At 41.8% G+C, this 19,184-nt stretch overlaps 1 non-coding gene and 1 pseudogene across 1 annotated transcript; both read right to left on the bottom strand.

Annotated features, from left to right (window-relative positions):
• Positions 1 to 13,450: 13,450 nt before the first annotated feature.
• On the bottom strand, positions 13,451 to 13,714 carry LOC138989222 (cytochrome c oxidase subunit 7A2, mitochondrial pseudogene; annotated as a pseudogene).
• A 1,435-nt stretch (positions 13,715 to 15,149) lies between these two features.
• Positions 15,150 to 15,253, bottom strand: LOC138989290 (U6 spliceosomal RNA). The gene has a single exon (XR_011465528.1). It is a non-coding gene; the product is annotated as a U6 spliceosomal RNA (small nuclear RNA).
• Between the last annotated feature and the right edge of the window lie 3,931 nt (positions 15,254 to 19,184).

The raw sequence follows: 19,184 nt of genomic DNA on the forward strand, positions 1-19,184 counted from the left end.
CTTATCTGGAGATAGGGAATTTACAGAAATAATCAAGTTAAAATGAGGCCATTAGGGTGGGCTCTAATCCAATATGACTAGTGTCCTTATAAGAAAATGAAATTTGGTCACAGACAGAAATATAGGGAAAACATATGAACATAAAGACAACTGTCTATTAACACAAGCCAAAGAATTAAGACCTGAAAAAAGAATGGAGCCACAAAGTAGGATATTCCCATCACAGGTCTTAATAGATTCTGGTAGCCAAAAATTGTAATAATAATATGCAATTTCACTATATTACCTTATTTATTGTAGTAAAGTTTCCTATTTGCCTCCCAAGTATCAATTTTCTCCATCTTCTAACAGAACTCTAATTATATCACATTTCAGTTGGTTACATTGCTATGGCAGCAAGGCTGTGTGTCCCAGCTTTTTTGTAGCTGCTGCTGCTGCTGCTAAGTCACTTCAGTTGTGTCCGACTCTGTGTGACCCCATAGACGGTAGCCCACTAGGCTCCCCCATCTCTGGGATTCTCCAGGCAAGAACACTAGAGTGGGTTGCCAGTTCCTTCTCCAATGCGTGAAGGTGAAAAGTGAAAGTGAAGTCGCTCAGTCGTGTCCGACTCTTTGACACCCCATGGACTGCAGCCTACCAGGCTCCTCCGTCCATGGGATTTTCCAGGCAAGAGTACTGGAGTGGGGTGCCATTGCCTTCTCCGTTTTTGTAGCTAGATCTGGTTAATGTGATACAAGCAGAGTGCTGTCTGAGACTAAGAAGACAACTCAGTTCCCTTTGCCTTTCTCCATTCCTGAGTGCAGACGTGATGGCTGGCACTACAATAGGCTTTTTGTCTATGAAATGACCCTGGGTATGGAAGCCATATTAAAAAGCAAAGACATCACTTTGCTGACAACAGTTCATTTAGTCAAAGCTATGGTTTTTGCAGTAGTCATGCAGGGATGTGAGTTAGACCATAAGATGACCGATTGCCAAATTGATGCTTTCCAACTGTGGTGCTGGAGAAAACTCTTGAGAATCTCTTGGACAGCAAGAAGATCAAACCAGTCAATCTTAAAGGAAATCAACCCTGAATATTCATTGGAAGGACTGATGCTGAAGTTGAGGTTCCAATACTTCGGCCACCTGATGCCAAGAGCTGCCTCACTGGAAAAGACCCTGATGCTGGGGAAGACTGAATGCAAGAGGAGAAGTGGGTGGCAGAGGATGAGATGGTTAGAAAGCATCACTGGACATGAATTTGAGCAAACTCTGGGAGATAATGAAGGACAGGGAAGCCTGGTGTGCTGAAGTTCATGGGGATGCAAAGAGTTGGACACAACTTAGCAATTGGACAACAATGGCAACTTTTAGTTTTTTAAGAAACCTCTGTACTGATTTTCATAGTGGCTGCACCAATGTTGATTCCCACCAACAGTGGAGGAGGGTTCCCTTTTATCTGCACCCTCTCCAGCATTTATTGTTTGTAGACTTTTTAATGATGGCCACTCTGATTGGTGTGAAGTGGTACCTCATGGTAGTTTTGAACTGCATTTCTCTAATAATTAGTGATGTTGAGCATATTTTCATGTGCCTATTGATCATCTGTATGTCTTCTCTGGAGAAATATCTATTTAGGTCTTCTGACCTTTTTCATTGGGTTGTTTGTTTTTTGTTTATTGAGTTGTATGTGCTGTTTGAAGATTCTGGCGATTAAGCCCTTGTCAGTTGCATTGTTTGTAAATATTTTCTCCCAGTCCCTATGTTGTCCTTTCTTTTTGTTTAGTTTCCTTTCTGTGCAAACACTTGTCAGTTTGATTAGGCCCAATTTGTTTCTTTTTGCTTTTATTTCTATTGCCTTGTGAGACCCAGTGGTCAAGTTCTTTGGAGAATGCTAATCCCTCCAAATCCCAGGAACTGGAATTTGTTTATACCAAATCTTTATGTGAGTCGAGATTAGCTTAAAACAAATATGAGAGTTTGTTTTCTCTTACTGGGATTGGTTTAGAACTGTGCATGTGAAACAATTCTGGCCAAAATTACATGAGGGTAAGTTTTCTAGAGATATACAGGAAAGGTTTATATTGATCTCGGAAAGGGTGTACAAAAGGAAAGTAAGAGTGAGAATGTTAGTTGCTCAGTCGTGTCTGACTTTTGTCACCCCATGGACTGTAGGCTGCCAGGCTCCTCTGTCTATGGGATTTCCCAGGCAAGAATACTGGAGTGGGTTGCAATTTCCTTCTCCAGGGGATCTTCCTGACCCAGGGACTGAACCCAGGTCTGCACTGCAGGCAGACTCTTCACCATCTGAGCCACTAGGGAAGCCCCCCATTAATTCTGTCTTTGAATATGCAAGGATGAGATTCTCACATATTCTAGATTGTTACTAGAATAGTAACAATCAATCATGAGGAACAAACCAGAGGACAGAAATCAACATGCTAATGAGACTAGACACTTGTCATTGAGCCATTCTGAGGCATTGAATTAACCAATCTTACAGTGGCTCAGATAGTAAAAAATCTGCTGGCAGTGCAGAAGACCCGGGTTCAATCCCTGGGTCAAGAAGATTACATGGAAAAGGGAATGGTAACCCACTCCAGTATTCTTGCCTGGAGAATGTCATGGACAGAAGAGCCTGGCAGGCTACAGTCTATGGTGTCACAAAGAGTTGGACACAACTAAACAACTAACACTTTCACTTTCACAGCAGTTCTGTCTTTAGATAAATAAATCATATCTGAAATTATAAGTGCTATGAAAGAAAATAAAGCAAAGCAAATGGTAAAAAGATTTATGAAGGAAGATGCTGCTGCTGTGTTGCTTCAGTCGTGTCCGACTCTGTGCAACCCCATAGATGGCAGCCCACCAGGCTCCCCTGTCCCTGGGATTCTCCAGGCAAGAACACTGGAGTGGGTTGCCATTTCCTTCTCCAATGCATGAAAGTGAAAAGTGAAAGTGAAGTCGCTCACTTGTGTCCAACCCTTAGCGACCGCATGGACTGCAGCCCACCAGGCTCCTCCGTCCATGGGATTTTCCAGGCAAGATAATGGAGTGGAGTGCCATTGCCTTCTCCGAGGAAGATGCTAGTTTATATGAAATGGCTAGGAAAGGTCTGTCGGATAAGACGATTTTTGAGACTCAAAGGAAGTAACAGAGAAGGCCATGTGAGATATCTGGGGGATGTGCAAAGGCCCTGAGGTAGAGGTGTGCCTAGTAATCTGTAGGTACAGTGAGGAGGGCAGCGTGACTGGAACACAGTGTGTGAGGAGAAGGTGGTAGGAGATGAGATTAGAGAGAAAATAACGGGGCCTATTCATCGAGGGCCTTTTGAATCATTTTAAGGACTGTGTTTTTTTTCCTTCTGATGATATGGGTAATCATTATAGAATTTTGAACAGGGTGTGACACAATTGGAATTTTACTTTAGAAGAATCACACTGGCTACAATATGGACAACAAAGTAAAGGGGAAAAGGTAAAGTAGAGACCATTTATGAGACTAACAATATCCGGGGAGAGATGATGGTGGTTTGGACCGGGATGGTAGTGATGATAAGGAAAGGCAAACTTAGGGAGATGTTTCCAAGGCACAGCCACCAAGATTGGATTGGGATGTGAAAGAAAAAGAAATCAAGGGTATCTCCTAGATTTGGGGCATAATCAAATGGTTAGGATGGATTTGTTATTTACTAAGATGACAAAGACTGAAGAAGCAGCAACTAGGGGAAACACAAGTTTGTATTAAATTTGAGACATCTATTAGCATCCAAATGGAGAAATTCATAAGAAAGTTGAAATATATGAATTTATTTGTGGAGCTCATCAGGCTCCACTGTCCATGGGATTTTCCAGGCAAGAGTACTGGAGTGGGTTGCCATTTCTAGTGTAGGTTAAAAGGCAAAAGGTGACAGAAGCAATGTCCCCCTTTCATCTTGGTCCTCTCAGGCCTCTTCTTGGAAGTCAGAGGGGTTGACCCTATCACCTGTAGTCCCTCTGCTGCAGGCAGGGAGGCCTGCAGGACCGGCTTGGCCCACCAGCTCTCCTGCAAGCAGCCTTGGGGGCCCAGAAATTGGGGAAACCAGGATCTAAATGGGGTTTTAGATGTATTCATATAACGAGTTTTTTTAAATATTTATTTCTTTGGCTGCACTGGGTCATAGTCGGGGCACTCAGAATCTTCAATCTTCATTGTGGTTTGACGGCTCTTAGCTGTGGCATGTGGGATCTAGTTTTCTAACCAGGGATCAAACTCAGGCCCCCTGCCTGGGGAGCTCAGAATCTTAGACAATGGACCACCAGGGAAGTCCCAATATAAAGAGTTTGATTCTGGGTCTGAAACCAAGATAGTTTATGGTCTAGTTTGAATTCATTATTTCCTCTGAGTAATCATTAATTTTTCTCCCAAATCTTGCTGAATTCCCAACCTTTAACACAGCTTTACGAAAACACTGCCATTACTTAGTTATTAGGCAACTCCTAAAAACCATTTGTATTGTGGTTCATGAAGCCGAGGATCTCAGAACCAAAAAGACATCTAGGGCTTCCAGGTCCCAATCTTCATATACCTTTATAAAGTAAAATCTGTGCGTGTGTGTGTGTGTGTGTGTAATGAAACAAATAGGTCTCTTCTAGGTTCTAGGTTACTGAATTAAATAAAATCCCACAAGATATCTTGAATTTATACTTACTGGAACAGGTGGCCATCTGAGACATACAGATTCTTACTTATGTTCCCTTCTTCATTTCTCTACTCTCAGTTCAGTTCAGCTCAGTCACTCAGTTGTGTCCGACTCTTTGCGACCCCATGAACAGCAGCACACCAGGCCTCCCTGTCCATCACCAACTGCCGGAGTCCACCCAAACCCGTGTCCATTGAGTCAGTGATGCCATCCAACCATCTCATCCTCTGTCATCCCCTTCTCCTCCTGCCCTCAATCTTTCCCAGCATCACGGTCTTTTCAAATGAGTCAGCGGTGGCCAAAGTAGTGGAGTTTCAGGTTCAACGTCAGTCTTTCCAATGAACACCCAGGACTGATCTCCTTTAGGATGAACTGGTTGGATCTCCTTGCAGTCCAAGGGACTCTCAAGAGTCTTCTCCAACACCACAGTTCAAAAGCATCAATTCTTTGGCACTCAGCTTTCTTTATAGTCCAACTCTCACATCCATACATGACCACTGGAAAAAACCATAGCCTTGACTAGATGGACCTTTGTTGACAAAGTAATGTCTCTACTATATGCTGTCTAGGTTGGTCATAACTTTCCTTCCAAGGGGCAAGCGTCTTTTAATTTCATGGCTGCAGTCACCATCTGCAGTGATTTTGGAGCCCAGAAAAATAAAACCAGCCACTGTTTCTACTGTTTCCCCATCTATTTGCCATGAAGTGATGGGACCAGAGGCCATGATCTTAGTTTTCAGAATGTTGAGCCAACATCTTTAAGCCAACTTTTTCACTCTCCTCTTTCACTTTCATCAAGAGGCTTTTTAATTCTTCACTTTCTGCCCTAAGGGTGGTGTCATCTGCATATCTGAGGTTATTGATATTTCTCCCAGTAATCTTGATTCCAGCTTGTGCTTCTTCCAGCCCAGCATTTCTCATGATGTTCCTCTACTCTAGTTACATCTAATCTTCTTTGGTCTCAATATTTTATGGTCCAAAAGAGATACTTCCTTTCTCATTATAACATATAAATTATACCAAAAATGGGGGAACCCCATGCAAAGTCACTTTAAAGTCATGAAGGAGCAGGCATAAATTCAGGGAAGGTTCTTATATCCAATAATATCCTTCTGTAGAAACACCTCAAAATCTTGGCATGTTTAAGAGAAAAAAAAAAAAGGCTTAACTTGAAAACAACTGAAATATCTAAAGAGTTATAAAAAGTGAGCAAATGTTTATTTAATAATAAGAATACTGAAGATACAAGCTACATTTTCTTGAATTTTATTCCATTTTAAGGAACCATAGCTACTCAGTCAAGACTAAATGACCCAGATATCCAAAATTGTTTTTTGAATTATTCTTGTTTAATGGCTGGATAGTATTACCCTCAAAATTCTAATTCTGAATATTTTACATAATGAAGATGATGAGGATGGAGAATTTACTAAACTCCATATATTTACAGAGAAAGTAAATTCAGTATGTGTATACTGAATTTGACCTCTGAAACCATTCTTACCTCTTTCATACTGTCTATATAATGAAGAATGAATTTTCAAGGCTTCTTTGTTATTAGAATGGAAGGCCAAGGAGATAACATATGAAAAAGAAGAGTAAATATTGTTTGATCTCAGGAAGAAAGTTATACCCTCTTCCCAGCTGAAAAAAAAATCTGTGAACTAAGGATGGTTGTGATTTATTCAAAGTACTAACCTATTCTCAGCACCCAAGACAATAAACATGGGAGAAAATGAAAATTAAGAATGTTATCAATTTATTAATAAGTTTATTACCAAATAAACTTAAGACTAAAGATATTTGGATCTGTCTAACTGAAATATTCATTTTAAAAGAAGGTATTTGCAGAACATGGTGTTACTTAGAAGAGGAAAGACCTTTTATTCTCAGCATGGTAAACTTATTCTTTCAAAACACATTTTGGGTTAGGCAGTACTTTCTGTTTTGCTTGGTAGAATTGTTCCATGTGAAATCAAGGAAGGTTTAGCTTAAATATATAAATTTTAAAGAACCCATGTTTCAACTATTGAAAAGTCCCACCCTAAGGAAAGTTTCTGCCCAGCTTTTTAAGCATAGGCAGTTAGACTCCATATTAAATGATAAAGAAATGTGGGGTGTTTGAATAAGTTAACAATATCTGTAATCTAAATGTGAGATGTGGGTATTTTGCTTTGCTGCTTCTTCTTGCAATTTGGGCAAGATATTTGAAATAGAAGAAAGAAAATTGCTGGGAGAAGATATATGAAGGGGGACCAGTTTCTATTTGCTGTTTTAACTAATTTTTCTAACTAATATTTCCCCTCCTGTGCTTGCAACTAATTTACCTTTAAGCATTGGTTGGTCTTTTAAAAACTGGTTACAAACTGTGACAAAATTGCAAGTCTTAGAAAATATTAATACATTCAGTCAATTCTACATTCTGGGGATAACAAACGTTGCAGTGAATGCTGGAATCTTAAAAAGATTTTTCTTTCTGGAGCAATGCATTTAGCCGGATTTCCGGTGACTAAATGGGTCATCTCCAACAAGAAATGATTGATTGCTCGGGGCATGAGATTCTATTTTATTCCATCAAAGTGACGTTCAGGTGCAGAAAGCTCCACACATGTGACAAACAGAAGTGAGAAAGGAATGAAATGTGAGACACCATCGATCTCCCCATGTGGTCCTTCAGCCCCCTGGAAAAACTGACCTCCGGCGTCGCAGAAGCCCAGCAGAGAGAGCAACATTGGGGATCTTTGAGGGTTCAGCCGAGGCCTGCCCCCTGCCGCCGAGGAAGGACGTCCCAAGCGCTGGTGACCCGAAGAGCTCCACGGGACAGCCGGACTCAGGCGCAGAAGAGCGCGAGGTCTGGCCTCTGCCCTACGGCCGGCGCCCCGGGGATAAGGAGGGCCCGCGTCTCCTGAGGGCTTGGAAGCGTCGGGACACTGGATTCCTTTGGCTCTCCTCCTGGGATTGGACCCACTGGCGAGCCAGGCTGTTTTCCTGTGCAGACGGAGAGAAAAGGCTCCCCCTAGACCTCGTGGGACCTATACCTCTCTTTTCCCGTGGATGTCTCATGCCGCCCTCACACCTTCTTAGTGGTGGGCTTGCGTCGCGGTGGCCCGGGAACTACGAGCTCTTGGAAAGCAGGACGCGTGACCACGAAGTGCCGGGTTCTGGAGCTGCGGGTAGAGGGCGGGCGGAGCAGGGCGGCTGGTCTAGCTGGCCCGATTCTCTCCCTGCGTGAACTTCTCCAGATGCTCGCGCCCCACGTCCTGCTCCGCGCCCGGGCCCCACCTTCTCCCTAGCCTCGAGCGCCGCTAACCTGCAGAATGCAGGGCAAAGCTAGCCGGGCCTTGGGGCCCCAAGGCCGTGCAGCTCAAGGAAAGCTCAAAGAGGTTAGGGGCTGGGGCGGGGGAGGGTACGTGGGTACCAAAATCGGAGCGAGGCCGGGGCAGCCATGACTGTACTGGGCTGGCATGGGACTCCCAAGGCAGGAAGCCTTTTATAATAATTCCTTTAAATGCTTTTTACTGATAAAGACATACATGGTAATAAAAGAGAAGGAGGAGCTCACATTTGTCAGCCAAAGTTAGAGTAACCAGCCTTTTGGCCTGAGCATCCTAGGTTAAGTCTTGCATCATCGTCCATGACAGGTAATGAGCACTTACTGTGCGGCAGCTCTACTGATGCTTGACACGCATCATGCTAAGCCCACGCAGGCCCTTCAAAGGTGATCTTTCCCCCACGTTTTCAGGAACACTGCAAGGTAACTGTTACATAGATGGTTTTCAAAAATTCTGGAGAGCTTAGTGACCATTACAAAGGCATGATCTCGCACAGAAAAAGGTTATACAATTCCACCTGCATGTCTGGAGTCAGATCTAGGTTTTGAAACTTAGGGAAAAAATGGACCAAAGTCAAAGGCTTGGTGCTGCCTGTGGAAAGACCAGGAAGACTCCAAAGGCCATTTCTATCATGATTATTGTTCACTTTAAAAAAAAAAAAAAAAAGCTTGAAAATTATTTCCATTTAGTCAAAGAATTACAACTACAGCTGAATAAACCCGTAGTTTATTTCATATCCTAAGGAAAAATACAGAAAATCCGTCAAACAGTGATTGTGAAAGGTAATGAGTGGTTTCCTGTGCCGGTAGTGAGTAGCCAGCATGGGTCTGTGTATTGGAAAGCACAAGAAAGCATGCTTAACAAGAAGGAAGACTTTACTTTCGGAAATGTTTGTAGGTGAAAATGTTGAAATTGTGAGATGAAGTCTAGCATTATCCTCAAGGAAGACACGGAACAAGAGGATACAGATGCAATAATATTCCCCGTGTAAGTTTAACTCTTCTTCTAGTAATCCTGCCTCCCACCCCCACCCCCAAATTCACTACACTACAGTGGCAGCTGACAGTGTTTGGGGTTGTCAGGCAGAGGTAATCGAGCTTCAGAGCTCTTTGCTTAAATAAAAATTGATTAGTAGATTCCCGAGGGTCCGAGGATGGGCACCTTGGCAAAAAGCTGGGAGGAGAGGGAGACTCGCACACTACCCAGCTTTCCGCTGCTTCTACTGCTTTTACTGTCGCCCTGCCAGCTCCAACGCGGCAGCCGCACTCCCATCTCCAGAGCTCCTGCAGCTGTTTCAGGGTTTAAGACAGGAGGAATTTCAAGTCCCTGAGCACTGAGAGTTTCCCTGGCTCCAGCTAAACCTGGCTGGGAGAGAAACAACACAGCCGCAATTTGACCCTGCCCGAACCGAAGTGAAAGCACATCTTGCAACCACCACCACCCCCATCCCCCTCCCCCAACACACACACACGGTTCTCGTTAGGGGAAGATGCAGGAGCTGCCCTACAGGCTGCGCCCCACACACTTCCCCCGGCTGGGGCAGGTGAAGTCTCAGTGAAGAATTTGGAGATTGTTGCGACCCCGCTGCTGTTCTGGCCCGCAGCCGGCGGATGGGGGCGTATCGCTCCCTGGAGTCCCGCAGGCCTGAGCCGCAGCTGGGCCGACGCTGGGAAGACAGGTGTGTGCTGTCCAACCCCGGAGCACCGGGAAGCGTCTGAGAACGAGATAGGAATGCCCGGGGGCTAGTCCGTCGGGAGGAATCATCTGGCATTCAAACAGCTCCCGGGTCTGTTGCTGCAGATTGGTCCGCGCCGCGGGACCCAGAGGAGAGCCAGGCCAGACCCGGCAGACGGGCAGGCCACCCAGCGCCGCCTGGCGCAGGTCTCAGCCCGGCGTTCCTTCCCTCTACTAGGCAGAACACTTAGCGCGTCTGTTTTTGTTCTCTAGTGTGGGCCTCCCCAGGAACCGCAATGCGGTCCTTACCTCCCTTTTCTCAGCTCCTGGAGCGGTACCCGGCACACAGAAGTTCAGTAAAATAATGGTTCATTCATTTAACAAGTATTTGTTGAGCGCCCACTATGTGTCGACGTGCCAATTAAGGATACAGAAGTGAACAACACAGACAAGGCATCTGGCCTTAGCAAGGTTATTTCCAGTTGGTCGAATTAATGAAAAAAGGATCAAGTATCAAGAGCAGCTGCAGCAAAGATTCTGCCTCTGAACAGCCTTTCCATTGATCACCTCAAAAAGGACAGGAAAGGAAAACAGGACAAAAGAGATAAAACTAGAACCATCCCCTCCCTCTTAGGGTGTCTAGGGATGATTGAAGAGATCTTCTTGAATGTATTCTGTGGGCAAATTAACCTACTTTCTTGTATTTAGTGCTAAGGTCTTTATCTTTGCCTCCTCCAGAACTTATATATTGAAACCTAATGACCAATGTGATGGGTGGAGCCTTAAGAAAGTGGTAGGTCATAAGGGTGGAGCTCTCCTGAATGGGGTTGGTGCTCTTATAAAAGACACTCCAGAGACCACCTTCCCCTTCTGCCATGTGAAGACAGAGAAAAACTGCCTATGACCCAAGAAAAGGGTTCTCAACAGACATAATTCTGTCTGTAGTCTTGATCATGGACTTCTCAGTTTCTAGAACTGCAAGAAGTAAATGTTCTGTTTTTAGGCCACCCAGTTTATGGTATTTTGTTACAGCAGCCCAAATGGACTAAGAATTTCAGTATATTTTCCATACTGAAGACAGAGCTCTGTCTTTAAGTTTTAAACAAAATCTATCATTTTAGTCTCAAGGAAGAAAACTCAAAGAAGACAAAGAATAAATAAGGTGAATAAAAAGGGAGATGAGTATTCAAGCAGTCCAATGATTAGAAACAAACAAAAAGAATGGTGGGGTTAATTTACACCAAGTCTCATTTTCCCTTCTCACAAAGAAATATTTTGAATTTAAGTCATGTGAACTAGGGGCTTCCCTGGTGGCTCAGACAGTAAAAAATCTGCCTGCAGTGCAGGAAACCAGGGTTCAATCCCTGGGTCTGGAAGATCTGGAGAAAGGAATGGCTACCCACTCCAGTATTCTTGCTTGGAGAATTCCATGGACAGAGGAGTCTGGCGGGCTACAGTCCATGGGCTCGCAGAGTCGGATGCAACTGAGCAACTAACACACACATGTGAACTATCCACTGTTTGTTTTTTTTTAAACATAAATCAAGATCTGCCAAGTAAAGGAATTAGAATCATAAAATAAGTACATCCTGATAACCTTGCCCTGAAGGGCAAGTCATTATTTAATAATACTCAGTACTCTTCTCCCTCTTAAGCTTCTTTAGCTTTGAAAAGACCTGCTGGTCTGTGTTCTGTGTGTAAGTCTTATTTATAAAGGAGACTGAGTGACAACACAGAGAGGTCAGTGCCACTGTAAGAAAAGTTTAACGTTTCTCACAATTCCCCTAGAAACAAAAGGGACAGCTCATCACACAGCCACAGAACAAACACCAGATTTTGATCATGAAGCAAAGGCAGGAGTGTGCAATATATTTAGGCCAGACTTTTTATTAGGGTTCCTATGGGAAAGGTAAGGCCGGGCAGCATGAACAATTTAGGAATGGCTAGTTTGAAGAGTGTCCTTGAGTTTTAGGCTATAGCTGAAACAGGAGAAAGCATTTCAGGACACAGCCAAGCATAGGCTTTTCTGTGTTGGCACAGAAAGAATTCAAGAGGCAGTGACAGGTAAGGAAAAAGTTTAGTAGTGTAGGGAAGCATGTGAGATTTACAAGCAGGCAGGTGAGGGAGTGCTGCCCAGAGGCAGTGACAGGTAAGGAAAAAGTTTAGTAGTGTAGGGAAGCATGTGAGATTTACAAGCAGGCAGGTGAGGGAGTGCTGCCCAAGAGCTTAGTGGGCTACAGTTTTACAGTCAAAGGAAAAATGAGGAGGTGGAGAAGACCAGCTTGCTCATTCTTAAGTAGATATCACGCTCCATCATTAGTTCCCCCTCCACATCAGGTGGGGACGTGTTCTTGTCCCTACATGGTCAAAATGGGGACTGTCATGGCACAATCAAAATAAGCAAAAAAGTGGTGACATATACTAAAATATGGTAAGTCATCTCAGGTTTCCATATAATGTCACCTTTTCCTTGTATTTTTGTTTTTAGTGTATGCAGAGGAGCATGTCCTAGGAATCATTAACTTACTGCCCTTGCTGGGCAGGATATGGGTCTCATTCCACCATTGTTTTATTGCTTTGGGCCATAACTTATGGTTCCCTGGCATGGTTTTGTTAAGCAAACATGCTTTCTTGAGTGATCCTTAACTTACGGGGGTCTATCATACATTTTTTTCTTTTTCAAAAATAATATTTACTTATTTACCTATTTGGCTGTGCTGGGTCTTAGTTCCAGCACGTATTATAGATCTTCAGTTGCAGCATGTGGAATCTTTAGTTGCAGCATGCAAACTCTTAGTGATGGCATGTAAGATCTACTTCCCTGAACAGGGATCAAACCTAGGCTTTCTGCTTTGGGAATTCAGAGTCTTAGCCACTGGACCACCAGGGAAGTCCCATCCCATACTTTTTTCTTTACTTATGTTTCCCCAGTGGGATTACTTATTGAATTGCTGTACTTTGTCCCTTTATTCTGTTCCTATGATGTGGTGGTCCTTATTGCCTGGCACCTAACCCTGTGGTGATTAAGGCAGAGGAATATGGGCCAGATAGCAAAGGTATGATGGCTCTGGATTCATCAGTTTATATATCAAGGGCATACATCTTGTTGGATCCTTTGCACTCCCTAAGAATTAGCTAGCCCTGATGGAACAGTCTTTCCACAGCCACAAAGATTATGTAAGATGTCAAAATGTCATACAGAAAAATTTTAAATATGATTAACGCAACTGGGGTAAGAAGAAGGGGCAGAAGTTTCCTGTGGTCTTTTGAACAGTTTGCCCCTGTGATCTGGGCAGCATACTTTCTTCTCTTTGGTGCCAGAAAATTACTTTGGAAACTGATTGGTTTGGGTGAAGGAGAGATGGAATCAAATGATAAATGCCAAAGAATAGGTTCAGAGAAGTAGAATCCAATGAAAGGATGAAATTATCAGCCAGACTTATGGTGGGCTGTTGAGCTAGGTTTACACCATAATCAATTCAGTCAGTATAGCAGAGGTTAAATGGACTTCTTGAGCTTAGAATTTGAGACTGTAAAGCCTTTCATTTGTTCAACAAATCATGTTTTCCAAAGATCACCTCCATATGTTGTCCGACATTGGAAAGCAGGCCCAGCTGGTATTGTTGTTCTGACTTTACTTGTATTTTTCATGGTAAAGACTGCTTTATTGATGGCAGTTAGTTCAAGTCAATAAATACTGATCCCCAAAGAACCCAGTTGTGTATCAGATTTACTGGTCCACAGACAGCTAAATGGAATTGAACCAAATGATTGCTGGGAAGATAAACTGAAGTCAATCCTGCTTTTTGGGAAGTGAAACCACAGCCAGCTGATATATGGCACATGCTGTTCCACCAACTGTAAGAACCATGGTGGCTCTATACAGGAGGGCATCAGCTATCCTACCCTTCAGATGCACTGGAATTCCATTATCCTCCTGAAACAGCTTTTGTTTTGCTGGAACCTTATTTTCAAACTGCCTGCGTAAAGCAGTACTTATGGTCCTCTTAGTAATCTGATGGAGAGACAGAAGATTCCATAGCATCTTGGCTCAGCTACTACTCACCAACCGTGACAACTGACCACCGAGAACCATTATTCTGACTTTGAAGCTGAGCCTCAGACAAGTAATTTGTCCAAGGCCACATAGTAACTAGTGAATAGAAGAGCCCTTGTTAACATCTGGGTCTATTGCTCTATTCAGTGCTCTGCCCACTATTCATGAACAGTATAGTTCTGTTTCAACAAGGACATTTAAAAATTAATCATAAGTATTTATTGAGGAATCATTAGTAAAGTGTTCAGTACTGTGTGAGGGCCTGTGGGAGTGTGATATTTGCTGGTCCTTAGATTGCTGGGAGAAATATCAATAACCTCAGATATGCAGATGACACCACCCTTATGGCAGAAAATGAAGAGAAACTAAAAAGCCTCTTGATGAAAGTGAAAGTGGAGAGTGAAAAAGTTGGCTTAAAGCTCAACATTCAGAAAATGAAGATTATGGCATCCAGTCCCATCACTTCATGGCAAATAGATGGGGAACTAGTGTCAGACTTTATTTTTCTGGGCTCCAAAATCACTGCAGATGGTCACTGCAGCCATGAAATTAAAAGATGCTTACTCCTTGGAAGGAAAGTTATGACCAACCTAGATAGCATAATCAAAAGCAGAGACATTACTTTGCCAACAAAGGTCCGTCTGGTCAAGGCTATGGTTTTTCCAGTGGTCATGTATGGATATGAGTGTTGGACTGTGAAGAAGGCTGAGCGCCAAAGAATTGATGCTTTTGAACTGTGGTGTTAGACTCTTGAGAGTCCCTTGGACTGCAAGGAGATCCAACCAATCCATTCTGAAGGAGATCAGCCCTGGGATTTCTTTGGAAGGAATGATGCTGAGGCTGAAACTCCAGTACTTTGGCCACCTCATGCGAAGAGTTGACTCATTGGAAAAGACTCTGATGCTGGGAGGGATTGGGGGCAGGAGGAGAAGGGGACAACAGAGGATGAGATAGCTGGATGGCATCACTGACTCGATGGACGTGAGTCTGAGTGAACTCCGGGAGTTGGTGATGGACAGGGAGGCCTGGCGTGCTGCGATTCATGGGGTCGCAAAGAGTCAGACACGACTGAGCAACTGAACTGAACTGAACTGAATATGTTCAATGTTGACAAGTACTTGGTTTGTCCCTTCATGGCACTATTGATACAATACAGAAGTCATACCCACTCCAGACATGCAGACTGGTGTTGCCTTCTGGCTCCACCATACTACATTTATAGACCTGAGCTGGTTGTTTAACTTTTCAGCCTATTTATTTATCCATAAAAAGAGCCTAATAATACCACTTAATAGGCATGTCAATAGGATTAGGTAAAATATATACATGTAATTATTATTAACTATAGTTTTGGGTAGCTGAATTTGATTTCACGAGATAGAAGATCAAGAATTGATTACCCAGCAGTTGAATGGGATTTTTTTTTTAAATGTGAATATTCACAAATTTTCATGTTATCCTTGCACAGGGACCATGCTAATCTCTATATCATTCCAATTTTAGTATATGTGCTGCTGAAGCAAGCACTAAATAAGGATTTCTGTATTAAAAATTGTGCATTTAGAAGACTGCTCATATTAAAAATGTTTCTAATCATTATTAAATGTACAATGTGTAATGAGAGAGCATTAGAGTATGAACTCACCAAATTCAAGTATTTTACAATATTGTGTTAATTTCTACTGAACAAAAACAACACATGTATATATATGTGTGTCTTAGTCGCTCAGTTGTGTCTGACTTTTTGCGACCCCATGGACTGTAGCCCACCAGGTTCCTCTGTCCATGGCATTCTCCAGACAAGAATACTGGAGTTCATAGCCATTCCCTTCTCCAGGGGATCTTTCTGACCCAGGTATCGAACTTGGGTCTCCTGCATTGCAGGTAGATTCTTTCTTGTCTGAGCCACCAAGGAAGCCCTATATACATACACCTATATATATTCTTTTAAAATATTTGTTTATATTTTTATTTATTTATATAAATATATTTTATATTCTTTTCCACTATGATTTATCACAAGGAAAACTTTTAAATCAGATTATACAAGGCATTTTTCTTACTGGCCATGGATCCCTGAATCTCTTGCCCCCAGTATTGCCTTAATCATCTCATTAAATAAATAGCTCCCATAAGATCATTTAAAGTTTTTCACTATGCTCTGTATTCCATGATTTCCTCCCTTGTATCACATTAGAGAGGAAAAAGAAAAAGTAAAATACAGTAATGTTTTTCTTTCTCCATTTTTTCCTATCCCCATTTATCCATTGGTTTATAATTAACATAAAAATCATTTTTCAAGTTCAGTTCCAGAGGATGAGATGATTGGATGGCATCAGCAACTCAATGGACATAAGTTTGAGCAAACTCCAGGAGACAGTGAAGGACAGGGAAGCCTGGCATGCTGTAGTCCATGAGGTCATAAAAAAGTCAGACACGACTTAGCGACTGAATAACAACAAAGTTCAGTTCCAACCATTTTTCTAAGTTGCAGATTTAAAGAGATCATGCTATTTCCCCCCTTTTCAGCATTTTAAAGTCTTTGAAAAGTTTTGAGGCTGTTTCTTCAAAGAATATATAAAAAGTATAATTTATGCTTCCTGATTTCAACTCACAGATAGTTTTTATTCAATTTTCTGAGAAGAACAAATAAAATCAGTGTGGTTTAATGTGATGGAAGTGTCTAGCTGAGAATTTCAACAACAGAACTTATTTTGGAGAGCTTCCCAGAGCAAATAACACTTCAGAGAGTCAGTACCAGATTGGCCATTTCCTCTTGCCCTGGGACACCCTGTGCTTATAGAGCATGCTTACCATATTTTGTCCTAATCCTTCTTCTCTCTCCTTTTCAGTTAGGATGATCTTGTCCGTGGGTATTAGAAGTGGCAACTGAAAGTTATTTAAACAATAAAGGGACATTATTTCCACATAACAGGAAGTCTGGAGGCAGTTTTTTGAGGGTGGGTTAATTCCACAATGAACCAGTTTTCTCCCCCTGTCTTTTAGTTTTGTCATCCTTGTCCTTATAATCATAACACATCCCTCTCACCACATATATCACAGACAGAAGTTTCTCAGACTTGGCACTGTTGGCACTTTGGGATGGATAATTCAGTGTTTTTGCATGTACAGCATCGCAGGATATTTAACAGCATCCCTGGCCTCTACCTAATAGATGCCCTTAGCACCCACCTCATAGTTGTGACAAGCAAAAGCGTCTGCTGTTGCTGCTAAGTCGCTTCAGTCGTGTCCGACTCTGTGCGACCCCATAGATGGCAGCCCACCAGGCTCCTCCGTCCACGGGATTTCCTAGTTAAGAGTGCTGGAGTGTTTGCTGTGGGTTTGTCATATATAGCTTTTATTATGTTGAAGTATGTTCCTTCTATTCCTGCTTTCTGGAGAGTTTTTATCATAAATGGATGTTGAATTTTGTCAAAGGCTTTCTCTGCATCTATTGAGATAATCATATGGTTTTTATTTTTCAATTTGTTAATGTGGTGTATTACATTGATTGATTTGCGGATATTTAAGAATCCTTGCATCCCTGGGATAAAGCCCACTTGGTCATGGTGTATGATCTTTTTAATGTGTTGTTGGATTCTGATTGCTAGAATTTTGTTAAGGATTTTTGCATCTATGTTCATCAGTGATATTGGCCTGTAGTTTTCTTTTTTTGTGGGATCTTTGTCAGGTTTTGGTTATTAGGGTGATGGTGGCCTCATAGAATGAGTTTGGAAGTTTACCTTCCTCTGCAATTTTCTGGAAGAGTTTGAGCAGGATAGGTGTTCGCTCTTCTCTAAATTTTTGGTAGAATTCAGCTGTGAAGCCATCTGGACCTGGGCTTTTGTTTGCTGGAAGACTTTTTATTACAGTTTCAATTTCCGTGCTTGTGATGGGTCTGTTAAGATTTTCTATTTCTTCCTGGTCCAGTTTTGGAAAGTTGTACTTTTCTAAGAATTTGTCCATTTCTTCCATGTTGTCCATTTTATTGGCATATAATTGCTGTTAGTAGTCTCTTATGATCCTTGGTATTTCTGTGTTGTCTGTTGTGATCTCTCCATTTTCATTTCTAATTTTATTGATTTGATTTTTCTCCCTTTGTTTCTTGATGAGTCTGGCTAATGGTTTGTCAATTTTATGTATCCTTTCAAAGAACTAGCTTTTGGCTTTGTTGATCTTTGCTATGGTCTCTTTTGTTTCTTTTGCATTTATTTCTGCCCTAATTTTTAAGATTTCTTTCCTTCTGCTAACCCTGGGGTTCTTCATTTCTTCCTTTTCTAGTTGCTTTAGGTGTAGAGCTAGGTTATTTATTTGACTTTTTTCTTGTTTCTTGAGGTATGCCTGTATTGCTATGAACTTTCCCCTGAGGACTGCTTTTACAGTGTCCCACAGGTTTTGGGTTGTTGTGTTTTCATTTTCATTTGTTTCTATGCAAATTTTGATTTCTTTTTTGATTTCTTCTGTGATTTGTTGGTTATTCAGCAGCGTGTTGTTCAGCCTCCATATGTTGGAATTTTTAATAGTTTTTCTCCTGTTATTGAGATCTAATCTTACTGCATTGTGGTCAGAAAAGATGCTTGGATGATTTCAATTTTTTTGAATTTACCAAGGCTAGATTTATGACCCAGGATGTGATCTATCCTGGAGAAGGTTCCATGTGCGCTTGAAAAAAGGTGAAATTCATTGGAAAAGAAGAAGTAAAACTCTCACTGTTTGCAGATGACATGCTCCTCTACATAGAAAACCCTAAAGACTCCACCAGAAAATTACTAGAACTAATCAATGATTATAGTAAAGTTGCAGGATATAAAATCAACACACAGAAATCCCTTGCATTCCTATACACTAATAATGAGAAAACAGAGAAATTAAGGAAACAATTCCATTCACCATTGCAACTAAAAGAATAAAATACTTAGCAATATATCTACCTAAAGAAACTAAAGACCTATGTATAGAAAACTATAAAACACTGGTGAAAGAAATCAAAGAGGACACTAATAGATGGAGAAATATACCATGTTCATGGATTGGAAGAATCAATATAGTGAAAATGAGTATACTACCCAAAGCAATTTATAGATTCAATGCAATCCCTATCAAGCTATCAACGGTATTCTTCACAGAGCTAGAACAAATAATTTCACAATTTGTATGGAAATACAAAAAACCTCGAATAGCCAAAGCAATCTTGAGAAAGAAGAATGGAACTGGAGGAATCAACCTGCCTGACTTCAGGCTCTACTACAAAGCCACAGTCATCAAGACAGTATGGTACTGGCACAAAGACAGAAATATAGATCAATGGAACAAAATAGAAAGCCCAGAGATAAATCCACGCACATATGGACACCTTATCTTTGACAAAGGAGGCAAGAATATACAATGGATTAAAGACAATCTCTTTAACAAGTGGTGCTGGGAAAGCTGGTCAACCACTTGTAAAAGAATGAAACTA

Source organism: Bos mutus, chromosome 9, assembly GCF_027580195.1.
Source record: "Bos mutus isolate GX-2022 chromosome 9, NWIPB_WYAK_1.1, whole genome shotgun sequence".
Classification (NCBI taxonomy): domain Eukaryota; kingdom Metazoa; phylum Chordata; class Mammalia; order Artiodactyla; family Bovidae; genus Bos; species Bos mutus.